We start from the raw sequence: 10,892 nt of genomic DNA, 5'->3' as shown, positions 1-10,892 counted from the left end.
GAAAGAATTTATGGTACTAAGCATGATTTCTACTCTGAATCCATGTGATGCATGACCATAAACTCTAGAAGAAGAAGATAGTTTAACAAATTGGCCAGAATTTATCATCCGAAATAATAATAACCTACATTTATAGTTTATATAAAGTTTATTAAACTATTTCTAGTGAATTTCAAGTTTTTGAAGTGCTTTTCTTCATAACATATCTGAGGTCCATACATGTATTATTAGCTCTGTGTGTGTGTGTGTGTGTGTGTGTGTGTGTGTGTGTGTGTGTGTGTGTGTGTGAGAGAGAGAGAGCTAATAAATGTTTAATTGCTGGTTCTCCATGCCAAAAAATATTCACATCACACTTTTAAATTTAATTTGCCCTAGTAGCGTTTTTTCCTGTACTTTCTTAAAACTCAGCAATCAATAAAACCATGAATTAAGCTGTGATTTAAGTCTTGTATAAGAAGTAAGCAAAAATGGCAGGAAAATCTGGATTTGAATCCCAAAGCAAACTGGCTTTCTGATTCGGAACAAGTCATTTATCCTCTTTTTTAACCTGCTCTAGGCAAATCTTTAAGAGAATATAGCAATCTTTCTTGATTATCCACCATTTTAAAGATGTTACTGAGGACAGGCATCTTGCTCAGTGTCACATCGGTAGTAAAGATCAATTTGGGGATCCAATTCTGCTTTCTTTCAAAGGAGAGGGACTAATGTCATTATACGTGTATATGTAGAGTTCTAGCCTTGGAGTCCTGGGAGCCCTGGGTTCATATCCCACCTTTGACACTGCCTGTTTGCATGATCCTGGGCAAATCACTTAAACTCTCTTGGTTTCAGTTCCTCATCTGTAAAATGGAGAAGTTGGTCTTGCTGGTAAAGTTCCTTCCAACTCTAAAACCATGATCCAGGTCAGAAACTATTTGAGAATTGTTTTCAAACCTAGTTTAGGGACGTAAAAATGGAGGCAGTATAACAACCAATCAATAGTGAATATTTATTAATCACCTGTAATGTTCCAAGCATTAGGGTTACAAATAGGAAGACAGCCCTTGACCTCAAGGAGTATACAATCTAATGGGGGAAGGCATGACCCAAAAGGGAGTGGAAAGGAACTCCCATCTTCACCCTCAAGCACCTAATGTGCCTGGAGGGAAACTAAGCAGGGCAGCTGATTGGAGGAGTTTATTCCTCTGCTCTCTAACCCCCCTATCAGGGAGGAGGTGACTGGAAGTACTTGTGGAGGAGTTGAGAATCGAAGTTGAATAAATCTCCAAGGAAATGAGATTTCAAATGGTGAGCTTATCCTGAGGAGGGTCTAATGTTCCTGGAGTCTAGGTGGTAAAATAAATAGCATAATAAAAACATTTGGCTCTGGGTTATAGCCCTAGCTTCCTCATTAACTTGTTGCATGACTTGAAGAAAGTCAGTTTTCTTTTTTGAGTCTCAGTTTCCTCATCTGGAAAATGTGGATCAAGGTCTACTTGCAAGTCCTTAAGACAAATGACAAGTCAGTGTCTTAGAGAAATCAGTGGTTGCTATAAATGTAAAGCCAAATTCAAGACCATTGTACTTAATGATTTCTAAGATTCCTTCAAACAACTAAAGAAACTTAGTTGCATTATTTTATAGTGTAAAAAAATTAACTTCAGGGGTGGCCAGGTAGCACAGCGAGTAAGAACACCGGCTCCAGTGTCAGGATGACCTGGTGATCGAATCCCAGGCTCAGACACTTAGCACCCACCCAGAAATACCTGGCCGTGTAACCTTGAGCAAGTTACTTAACCCCAATTGCGTAGGGGCGGCCAGGTGGCTCAGCAAATAAGAGCACCGGCTCCAGTGTTGGGATGACCTGGGGATCAAATCTGGGTTCAGATACTTAGCACCACACCCAGAAATAACTGACTATGTAAGCTTGAGCAAGTTACTTAACCCCAATTGCTTTAAAAAAAATTTTAACTTCAAATGAAATTCCCTAGGGTCAATGAAGGATGTATCTGGTTTGTTTCTAAGTACAAGGAGGTGCACACCCATTCAATAACTGAAATTAACAAGTGAGAAAAATGATAAATGGGTACATTGATTAATTTTGGTGGAGCTATGAGTTGGTCAAACAATTTGGAGATATGCCCACACAGTCACCAACTAAGTATGCATTTTGGCTCAACAATACCACTGCTAGACCTATCAAAAAAAGAGGAAAAAGACCTATATGTACAAAAAGTTCATAGCAGCTCCTTTTGAAATAGCAAAACCCTGAAAACTAAGGGTGTGTCAACCTATTGGTGAATGACTAAACACATTTTATTATATGAATTAATGGAATACAATTTGCAGTAAGAAATGAGAAAAGAGATGGTTTCACAGACACCTGAGAAGGCTTGTATGAACTGATGCAGAGTGAAGTGAGCAAAACCAAGAGAAATACTGTATACAGTAACAACCTTGTAAACACAAACATGGAAAGCCTTAAGAACTTGATCAATGCAGTAACCAACCATCATTTCAGATGACTCAGGGTCCAGAATGAGACCCACATCTCTTTGGGAAGCATTGCCAATGTGGAAATCTGTTGTGCTTGACTGTATATTTGTGTCAATGGAGAAGGAGATAGAAGGGAGAGAAAATACGCTTTTGTTCATAAGAAAATTAAAAACAAATATACGCAGTGAGGTAAAAAGGAAAGAAGTTGCACGTAGGGTCATCAGAAACCCGAAGGATCCTGTGTCTGTACCTTATTAGGCATGAGACCCTAGGCAAGTCACTTATAACCTCTCTGAATCTATCTTCTCAACCATAGAATTGGGAAAGTAATACCTAATAGCACCCATTCAACTGGGCTATGAGGATCAAAGGAGATAATGAATATAAGGCACTGTAGCCCTCAAAGGGCTATAGAGCTATTATTACTGTTGCTATGTGTCAGACTCTGCATAGCACTAGGAATTCAAAGACAGGATAAAGGACAGCCTCTATCCTCAAGAGAACTTACAGTCTAACAGAATGTACTGTGTGCAATTCCAGAAGAAGACTTCTAAGCATTTTCTGAGCAGTAGCAGGGCTTTGGGAATCAGTGCATAACTTCCCAATATAGTTACTTTAAGGGGGCAATATTAAACTGTATAAATAAACTCTGATCTATTTTTAAAAAATAAATAAATTTGAAGCACTATATATTCATGAAATCCTAGAGTTAGAAGGGACCTGAGAGATCCCCCAGGGCAATTCTACCCTGATAGATGAATCTTTCTTCCCTCATTCTGAATAAAATAACCAATCTGCCTACACTTAAATACCTATAGTGACAGGGCACTTACAACTGAATCATAAGGTAATTGAAAAGGCATTACTTTCGGAGCCAGAAGATTCTGATCTTGAAAATTATACAATTTGTTTCACTTTTCTGAGTCTCATTCTTTTCCATTTTATACATGGGGAATGACACTGCCAGACTTTTGAGGTTGTTATGAGGAAAGCTCTTTGTAAACTTTAAAGTGTTTGAGAAACATAAATTATTCTAATTGGTTTCTCCTAGAGCCAACTTTAGGAACAGGTAGGGAAAAGCAGAATACTGTAAGCTGCTCTTTATATAATGTGATATCAGGCTCTCATATGCCATGCTATTACGACTCCAGATCATTGAGGTCTTCAATTTCACCATTAGCGATTAATTCTTTTGGTGTATAATTTTGCTTCCCTTTAGACCACAAAGACCTTGAAGAGTTATTTCATTAAGTCAGTTTAAATCTTAGTTTAAACAACTTCACTATTTCCTTTCCTAAGTGCAAGGTTTAAATGGGCATAGGGATCACTGGGGGGTAGTTGGAAGGTGGGGATAGTGGTGAGAATGGTGAGCAACATCAAGACAAAAAAGCTCGAGTTGTTGGCCTAAGACCAAATGCACCAAAGGTGGCCCTATGGGCCAATTCTGTGGGGGTTTAAGATTTGGAAATAGTGGGGCGGCCAGGTAGCACAGCAAGTAAGAGCACCGGCCCCACTGTCAGGATGACCTGGGGATTGAATCCTGGGCTCAGACACTTAGCACCCACCCAGAAACACCTGGTCATGTAACCTTGAGCAAGTTACTTAACCCCAATTGCTTTAAAAAAAAAAAAAGATTTGGAAATAGCTTCCAGTCCATCCTCTTCAGGGAGAAGGGTGAGAACAATCAAATGAACTTCCTCCCAAGTAGTCCACGAATTTAATGATCTCATCAGCAAGGCAAATGTCCTCATCAGGGTCTTCCAGCCTTCTTGTTCATGCCTTTCCATGAATAAACCATGGAGGACCTACCCAGGAAAGGCTTCTTGCATAAAGCTGTGTTTCAACAGTCTTAGGACACTAAGAATTCTTTGAGGCACAAATGAGAAGGGAGTGCATTCCAAGCAGGGGGGACAGCTCATGCAAAGGCATAGAGGCAGGAGATTATTGAATTTTGTATTTGAGAGATGCTAAAAAGGCCAGTTTGTCTATGTGACAGAGTGAACGATGGGAAGTAATGTACAATAAGGGAGAAAAGGTAGTTTGGGTGCCAGTCAAGAAGAACTTTAAATGCCAGAGGATGCCAATCATGTATCAGTTTGTTCAACTGTTACTCAAATCAATGGATACCCACTTTGCTACCACAGAGAGTGCTGTTTGGAATGTTTTGGTATTTATTGGATCTTATTTCTGTCTTTGAGTTTCTTGGGGGCATGTGCACAATAGTCAGATGATTTTTTTTCTTTTTTTTTTTGGAGGGGGAAGGCAGGGCAATTGGGGTTAAGTGACTTGCCCAAGGTCACATGTCTAGTTTTTGTGTTAAGTGTCTGAGGCCTGATTTGAACTCAGGTCCTCCTGACTCCAGGGCCAGTGCTCTATTCACTGCGCCACCTAGCCACCCCAATGATTTTCTTTTCAAGGTGTCTGATATTCATCCTTGAGGATGTGACTTTTTCTTAGGAGGAAAAAAAGTTGATAAAACTCCCTTTGAAGAGGTCTAATGCTCTTCAGAAGTGTCTTCAGAGAATGTGACTTACCCAGGGAGGATTATATAGATATTAAGAGGCAAAACCAGAAGTTTTAGGGGTAGGGTTAGGACCTTGTTCCTCTGACTACCCTCCCCACTACACCACACTGCCTCCAGGATCACACTGGATGATGCTTTTTGTTGGCTCCTGGTAAAATTTTTCACCCTGACCAGTGAACAACAAATTATGTCTCTAATGTTGAGTGAAAGAGGCAATAAAAATCTGATTGCTTCCTAGGTAGTTCAGGAAAGCATCTAGCCAGTGATACGAAGCATGACATCCCCACCCTAGCCCACTCATTCATTCATTCATTTCATCAATCCATAAGAATTTACCGAGCACCTGCTTGTTTGTGCCCACTGCTGATGGAAGACAAAAGACAGCAACAAGACTGGAAGGGACCTTGGCCATTATCTCACCCAACTCCCTTCATGTGACAGAGGAGAAAACTAATGCCCAGAGAGGTCAAGGGACTTGGTGAAAGTCACACAGGTTAGAAGTGACAAAGTGGGGATTTGACCCCAGGTCCTCTCCCCCCAGTGCTTTTACCCCTGCCCTACTGAAGTGACTCCCATGGTTTCATAGCTGGTAAATGAAAGAGGTAGGATCTGAACCCGAGTCCAGCCAAAGCTGGCACTCTCACAAATTTTAGTGAAATAGCAATAACAATAATAATACAACAGTTAACGTTTATAGAGCACCTTAAGGTTTACAAAGTACTTTATAGATATTATCTAATTTGATCCTCATAACAATACTGGAAAATAGGTGGCATTATTATTCTTGTTTTACAGAAGAGGAAACTGAGGCAACTAAATGTTAAGTGACTTGCCCAGGGTCACACAGCAAGTCAATGTCCAAAGTATTAATTTGAACTCAGGAGGTCTTCCTGATGCAAGACCTGGTATTCTGTCCATTGTACCACCTCACCAATATAGAAAATTAATTTAGTAGAAATATTTCCTTCACTGAACAGTGCTTGATGAGTGAGATGTTACTAAAATTTGCAATTGAAATTTTTTAACACCAGTAGAATGTTAAAAAAAAAATATTAAGTTGAGGGGTGGCTAGGTGGCTCAGTGAATTGAGCATTGGCCCTGGAGTCAGGTGGATCTGAGTTCAAATCCAGCCTCAAACACTTAACACTTACTAGCTGTGTGATCTTGGGCAAGCCACTTAATCCCAATTGCCCTGCCTTCCCCCCTCCAAAATGAAAAAAAAAAGTTGGGTTTACTCAGTCAGCAAACATGTCATATAGAGGGCCTGTTCAGTGCTTGACTCTGCAGGATTTGGTCCTTGATACTTGGTCCTTCATTAAACAAATTGTTTTGATTTCTTATCAATTTTTCATTTGTAATTCAGGTACCTCATTGCCAAAGTGATAAGCAAGCACTTCTGAAAGTGTTTGTTTTTTAATGCTTTCTGACTTTAGGAAGTACTTTCCCCTACAGAGGACTTGTGGTCTGGTGGAGAGAGTACTGGATGTGAAGTCAGAAGACCCCAGTTCTAGTCCCACTTGCTTTGTATGATTTTGAATTAGTTACTCCCTCTGTCTGTAACATTCCACAATTAGGTGGCACACTTACTAGTTGTATGACCATGGATAGGTCATTTAACCCTGTTTGCCTCAGTTTCCTCATCTGTAAAATGAGCAGGAGAAGGAAATGGCAAACCCTTCCAGTGTCTTTGCCAAGAAAATCCCAAATGGAATTATGAAGAGTTGGACACAGCTGAATACCAACAAGAACATTCAAGGACTAGACTAGACAATTTCTAAGGCCCCTTCTAGCTCTGACATTGTATGGTTCCATATAGGCAGTTAGGAATCATTGACGAATTATGAGCAGGGCTTTGGCATATACATATATGCATGCATGCATATGCATATGCTCATATATACATACATACATGTGGATAGAGAGAAATACATGTGCATGCCCAATATACATATACATACATGTCGATATATTTTGTTTTAATCAGTCAAGATATACCTTCTTATCCTCCCACCCCACCTCCAATTGACAACACGAGAAAAATAAAGCCCATCACAAACATATATTCAATCAAAACAAATTTTCACATTGCACATGTCCAAAAAAATTGTTTCATTCTTCATCCTTTACTTTTCTATCAGGACATGGGTAGTATGCCTTATCCTTAGACCTTTGGAATCCTGGTTGGGTCATTAGGCTGTTAAGGGTTCAGTGCAATTGTCTGCCACCACATTTATGTACCAAAATTTATTCATTTATTCCCCACTTTATGGATACCTCCTCAGATTCTCATTTTTGCCACCTCAGAAAGAGCTATAAATACTTTTGTTTATCCTTAGAGTTTGTTTTTCTTAGGACTAATTGCTCCCTTAACTATTCTCCCTTCTTCCATTTCCCTCTTATCCTATTGAGTGAAATTTCTGTACTCAACTCTGCGTGCATCAATATCTATCTCCATATCCATCAATATCTATATTCTTTCTTTTGACTAGTTCAGATGAAAGTGAGATTTGAGTGTCAGCTACTTGCTCAACCCCCTCCTTATTTGTATAGATGTTTACTTGTGCAACCTGATTATGTGACATAATTTCCCCTAACCTTCCTTTCCCTTCCTCCCTTGTGTATTCCTCTTACCCTATTTTTCCATTCTTTTCCTAAGATCATCAAAACATCACAGAATCAATTCCAGTCCATATTTAATTGGATTCCCTTCTTGGATCTTGTTGATGGTAGGATTCAGAAGGGATACATGTATCAATTTATTCTTACTCCTTTAAGCAATTATCCTTTCTCATTGTTCTTCTGTTTAGTGATTTTAGATTTTTCTTCATGCCTTTGTTTGAACTCCAAAGTTTCTTCACAACTGGTCTTTTCAGCAGAAATTCTTGAAAGTTCTCTGTTTTGAGGTGGCTAGGTGGCGCAGTGAATAGAGCACTGGTCCTGGAGTCAGGAGGACCTGAGTTCAAATCCGGTCTCAGACACTTAATGTTTACTAGCTGTGTGACCTTGGGCAAGTCACTTAACCCCAATTGCCCTCCAAAAAGCAAAAAAAAAAGTTCTCTGTTTCATTCAAAGGTCCATTTCCCTCCCTGTAGCATTATATTCAGTTTTCTTGGGTAAGTTATTCTTTGCTATAAGCCCATATTCTTTGCCTTCTAGAATATTACATTCTAAGCTCGCCATTCCCTTATTGTAGTTGCTTTTAAATTATGTGCAATCCTGACTGGTTTCTGTCTGCTTGGAGTATTTTTTCTTTCACCTGGAAGCTCTGGGTTTAGGCTCTGATGTTCTTGGGAATTTTCCTTTGAGGGATATTTCAGGAGGTGACGAGTGGGTTCTTTCCATTTCTACTTTGCTTTCTGTTTCTAAGAGATCTAGGCAGTTTTCTTTTAAGATTCTTGAAATAGAATGTCTAGGCTCTTTTTTTTTTTTGGTCATGGTGTTCAGATAGTTCAATGATTCTTAATTTTTTTCTCCTTGATTTGTTTTCTAGGTCAGTTGATTTTGCTCTGAGATATTTTATATTTTCTTCTCTTTTTTAAAGTATTTTTTTCTAACTTTGCTTTAATATTTATTATTACCTTATGAAATCATTGGCTTCTATTTGGCCCATTCAAATTTTCAGATAGTTTGTTGCTTGGTCAAGGTCGTGCCAAGCTGTTAATTCCCTTTCCAAGTCTTTCTTCCATAGCTCTCATTTCTTTTTCAATTTTTTCCTCGAACACTCTCATTCCATCTATTAAAAAAAAAAAAGTTTAAACTCTTGCATTATCTCTTGTAATTCTGACTGAGGTTGTGCCTAAGCTGCTTTTTTCTCTGAGACTTTGCTGATGTTTCAGTCATCTTTTTCTTCTGGGCATCCCTGCCACTATACTAGCTTATGTGGTTCTTTTTTGTTTTTGTTTGCCCATTCTTCCATCCTACTTCCTGTTGTTAGGACTGGGCTCTGCTGCACTTCTGAAGAAAAGATCTGAGCTGATCTTATTGCTTCTTTCTTGGGGGTATTAAGTGTTGTGTGATTCCAGAGACAATCTCTGGATTTGCACATTTTTAATGCTTCCAAAGAGGTCTGATCCAGGTCAAAGCTGATGTCATGCCCCTAGTCTAAACTTTATAAGTTCTTGAACTGATTTTGGGTCTGAGCAAGAGTAGAGTGCTGTTAGATTCTGGGTCTATCAGCCAGCTGGAAAAACCCTGTGGTTTAAAGTGACAGAATTGTAGACTCTCCCTTGGTCTAAAGTTTTCTGCCTTGGTTATTCCTCTACAGGCTGGGCTAGATGCTGGAAGTGAAACCCAGAGCTTGGGGTCTGAACAACCATTGCTACTACTGTTTTCTGAACTTCCTTTCACAGTACATTGCCTGGGGATTTTCTACCATATGAAAAGTCACTCTTGGGTTGGCTCCTTTTCTACTCTTCCCTGGATCTAAGTGGACTGCCAGTTTTGCAGTTTGTTCCCATCACAATGCCCCAGGGTGGGTCTGAGGGTGCATGGGTCTAGGTCCAGAATTTCCTTTTGGGTTGATGCACAACCTTTTCCTGGGTGCTCGAGTGCCTTGTGTGGATGCTCCTGCCCTGATCCTGTCCCCAGTGTTTGTGCTCTATCTCCTTATGTTGTCCTGGGCTGGACAAAGGACTCACTGTGACCTTTTCTGGATATCTCCTTCAGGATTTGGCCTGGTGAATTTTATGGAACTGTTTGGAGGAGTTGTGGAGAGGTGTGCACAGTTGCATTTTTTCCTTTTACTCTATCATCTTGGCTCCATCCCAGGGGGTTGGCATTTGGGATTGGAGGTACACAGTGTAATTTGCCTTGTATTTTACCAGGGATGCTCCTATATTTCCATACAATAATGTTATTTTTGGTCCTGATACTAAGTCAATCAACAAGCTTTTATAGTGCCTACTATGTGCCAGGCATTGTGCCAAACACTGGAGATACAAAGAAAATAAAAAAGCAGTCCCTACTCTCAAGGAACTCACCTTGTAATGCAGGAGACGATTATGCACATACAAAGTACATATAGAGTAGAGAGAAGGTAATTATAACCTGGGTCTCTTGTACGTAGGATCCTCTAATCCGAATAAAAACAATCCTTTTTTATAGCACATTTATAACAACCCTGATGTAGGTAATACAAGTATTATTACCCACATTTTACAGATAAGAAAACTGAGACTCTGAAGTGAGGTGACCCATTCAAGGTTACACAACTGTTTTTTGTTTTGTTTTGTTTTTTTGCCTTTTGGAGGGCAATTGGGGTTAAGCAACTTGCCCAAGTTTACAGGGCTAGTTTATTTTTTGTGTGGGTGTTAAGCATCTGAGGCTGGAACTGAACTCGGGTCCTCCTGACTCCAGGACTGGCACTTTACTCACTGCACCACCTAGCCGCCCTGGTTACCCAACTGTTAAGAGTCAGGGCCAGGATATGAATTCAGGTTTTCTGACCCAGAGTTCAGTTCCATTTTCATTCCATAGTGTGGCAGCCTCTTTTGACAATCTATAAAACTCTCTGCCTTTGGATTGGCTTTCCCCAACCCTAGCCCCATCCATTAGGATCCTGCCCAGTCCTTACAGTTTTCACTGACTCCTTTATGTAGGCTGTACATCCTTCCTCTAGAAGCCTGATGTTATCTCCTAATAGTGTCCTTCAAGCTGAGTTGTAGAACAACTCGGAGATGGGAACAGGTGGCTGTTTAATTTGCTGAGTACCCATTCTCATCTCATTAAGAGTCTTAACTGGAATGGCAGCCAGGGTCAGAAGCAGAGGAGGATGGGCCACTGGGATGCACTGGAGGGACAGGAGATACCACAGCAGTCATGATGGCCAGTACACAGGCATCTCTTAGACTACTATAAGTAGTAGTAATAGTAATAATACCAATTAGTTATATAG

The sequence above is a fragment of the Petaurus breviceps genome, unplaced genomic scaffold (assembly GCF_028583685.1).
Source record: "Petaurus breviceps papuanus isolate PSGF00001 unplaced genomic scaffold, PetGlider_PUasm1.0 176, whole genome shotgun sequence".
Lineage (NCBI taxonomy): Eukaryota > Metazoa > Chordata > Mammalia > Diprotodontia > Petauridae > Petaurus > Petaurus breviceps.
Note: the sequence above shows the minus strand (reverse complement) of the source record.